Source organism: Numenius arquata, unplaced genomic scaffold, assembly GCF_964106895.1.
Source record: "Numenius arquata unplaced genomic scaffold, bNumArq3.hap1.1 HAP1_SCAFFOLD_51, whole genome shotgun sequence".
NCBI lineage: Eukaryota > Metazoa > Chordata > Aves > Charadriiformes > Scolopacidae > Numenius > Numenius arquata.
The window spans coordinates 139,168-142,552 of NW_027415430.1; positions in this window are offsets into that span (position 1 = coordinate 139,168).

The window sequence follows — 3,385 nt, forward strand, 5'->3', positions numbered from 1 at the left end:
TCCCCCACAACATTTCCCCCTTCTCAGGGAAATCAGGGCTCTGGAGAGGGACCCTCCGGCTACCACTTCACCCCTGCGGCTGCCCCGGGCCAGAAGGCGGGCATTGAGCCATTTGGGCCTTTTCTAGAAGCAAAAGGAGCAAAGCGAAACCCCGGGGGCCCTTTCCATCCCCCAGTCCCCTAGTCCATGGGCTGCAGTCATCATGCTCTAGTGCAGTTCACTCTCTTCACAAGTTGGAAGCCCACGAGAAGCACAGTTAGGACGCCACATTTTAAGAAAGCAAACTTCCAGCTCTTCAAGGAGTTAGGAAATAGGACCCCCTGGGAAACTGCCCTTAGGGACAAGGGAGCAGAACAAAGGAAAAAGGGATTTGTAAGTCCTTCCTCTAGAAATCCATTAGACCCAGCTTCATAGAAACGACACCGCTCTGGATGCTGGTGGTTAAAGAGGATGGATTTTGGGGGGGTTAAATTAGGAGAATTAATTGGGCGATCACTTCAAATGAGGTCAAATTAAAACTGGAGGCATTTTGCTGGCTGTGAGGGACTGGAGTGGGCAAGCCTCGGGCCACAAAACTCAATGGAACTTGAGTTTGTCCTGGGCAAAAAGGGGAAACCTGAGGCTTTTGCACAAGGAGGGGCCGCTCTGAACCTCACGGCTCCGGGGAAGGTCTCCCCGACTCCAAAAAGACACAATGTTGGGCGTTGAAAGTCAAATAAAACCACCAAGAGGCACCTGGGCAAGGGCAATCCTCCAGCTGCCCTTCCCTTCTGCCCCCGCACCCCCCCCCTCCCCCAGGGTGCTTTTCTGAACCCAAACGAGGCATTTGGGGAAGAAAAAGGGAGGGCTGACCTTCCGCACTCACCTCAGGGCAAGTCCCAGCACAGGGAGGTCCCGGCATCCCCGGAGGAGACGCAGGCGCTGTGGGGCTGCGGGTGGTGACGCCCCGGCGTGGGCTTGTCTTCTGGGGTCGCACGTGGCCTCTTCTTCTGGTGGCAGACGGCCTGCAAACCAGGGACAAAATAACTTGAAATCTCTCAAAAAGGCAGAAAAATAAGATTTTTTGGCCGTGGATTTCACGCAGTTTATCAGCCCAGGTAAAGTCTAAACAGCCAAAAAAACAATGGGAAAACGGGGTGCAAAGCCACAACGGGGTGCAAGAAAAACTCTATTATTTCCACTGTCCCAAGCGGAAAAGCACTTTCCTCCACAAAATCTATCAAAGGGGCTGAAAAGGTGCAATTCCCACGCACTGAAGCCACACAGCCACCCCCTTCCCCCGCCCACCAAAAATTAAAATAATAGCTATTTCCGTGAAGCAAATCCCTCTTTCCTGGCAAGGAACGTTTGAGCAGATGGATTCGTCCAGGAAACAAACCCCCCCAGCAGCTTTTTTACCTCGCCTTTGGCTTTTTCCACCTCATCCCGGACTCTCTTGACCCTTTTCTCCAGCAGGCGAGGTCAGGTGCACCCAAATCGCACTGTCTTCCTCCAGAAGGAACAAGAGTCAACACGCTGGGCCACGGTTTGCCTCTGGATCTATGGGGAGAAATCCAGGGATATTAAAGACTCCCTTGTCATTACAAAGGAGGGCAATGATGTCTTCTCCCGCTGGGTTTTGAGCAGGAAGAAGGGTCCTAAGGACAGGATTCCAACGGGGGATTGAAAATAGGGCTTTCTGGGTTAAAAGCCTCCCCGCTAACCAGCTCCGCCCCGCTCCAACGGCTTTACCTCCTTCTGGATGAGGCCAAAAGTCTTCTGATGGACAAAAAAAAGGCTCGCTCAAGAGCTTTGGGAGCGGGATCTCCAGAGAGAAACTCCTCCCTGGCTGCAGATGAGCTGGACCAGCCAAAACCCCCCCTTTCTCATGGAAGATGCTCCCGAGAGCACCAGCGGCTCTTATCTAGCCACTTTCCTCCCAAAAACGAGCCATCTCCTTCCCTCCAACGCTACGCGGCCAAGACAAGACGGGAGAGAACCCAAACGCCCCTATCAAGTAACTCTGAAAAGGTGGAATTTGCCCCTTTCCCACAAGAAAAGCCTGAAGAGAAACCTTCTCCTGCGGCTCGGGCTTGCTTTCCATGTCACCCCAGGGCTTCCAAACCAGGGAGGCTCCTTCCTCCTCCTCTTCCAAGAGGGATCTGTCCCGCAGGGGCAGGCAGCTCCGCCTGCAACTGCTCCCCGACACTGATGCGGCTGAAAGGGGGAGGAAGAGGAGGGGGAGGAAGAGGAGGGGGAGGAAGAGGAGGGGGAGGAAGGCACATCGGGAATGGATACGGCGCAACAAACGCTTCAGAAGAGGGAAAACGTGGTCAGTTGGGGCAAAACCGGTCCCTATTTCCCAGCAAAACATCACTCAGTCTTCTGCCACCAACTTCCACCGCCCCTTCCCACCCCCAGCGTTACCCTTCGGCCACTGGAGGCTTTTTGGGCCCCATCGGGCAGGACAATTTGGGGGTTTTCCCCAAAAAAACAATCCAACTGCTGAATGTCACTCTCCACAGCGGTAGGAAGCTGCCACAGCCACGGCCAGCGAGCGACCGCCGCCTCGGAATGTTGTGTGGAACGCGGGAGGCCGGCAACGGCGACGTCAGCAAAACCAGTGCTTTACTGGGACAGCACTGGGCGTTTGGGGGGGCTTCTGGCCGATATGGGGGACCCTCCACCCAAAAACGCGCTGTGGAGAAGGGGCCGAGCGACACCCACCCCCACCCCCACTTCCCTCCTCCCGTTTTCCCAGGGGTCGCCCTCATTCCCCACGGCTCAACGTGGATTTTTGCCTCATCCTCCATCAAAAGAACCCCAAAATCCTGGATGTTCTGCCCAAAAAATCTGACAAAACCACGCTGGGGATAAAAATCTTTCCGCCAAGACCCTCCTTTAGCCTTCCTTGCCCTCCTCCTCCTCCTCACACACCACTCCATCCCCCACAACATTTCCCCCCTTCTCAGGGAAATCAGGGCTCTGGAGAGGGACCCTCCGGCTACCACTTCACCCCTGCGGCTGCCCCGGGCCAGAAGGCGGGCATTGAGCCATTTGGGCCTTTTCTAGAAGCAAAAGGAGCAAAGCGAAGCCCCGGGGGCCCTTTCCATCCCCCAATCCCCTAGTCCATGGGCTGCAGTCATCATGCTCTAGTGCAGTTCACTCTCTTCACAAGTTGGAAGCCCACGAGAAGCACAGTTAGGACGCCACATTTTAAGAAAGCAAACTTCCAGCTCTTCAAGGAGTTAGGAAATAGGACCCCCCTGGGAAACTGCCCTTAGGGACAAGGGAGCAGAACAAAGGAAAAAGGGATTTGTAAGTCCTTCCTCTAGAAATCCATTAGACCCAGCTTCATAGAAACGACACCGGTCTGGATGCTGGTGGTTAAAGAGGATGGATTTTG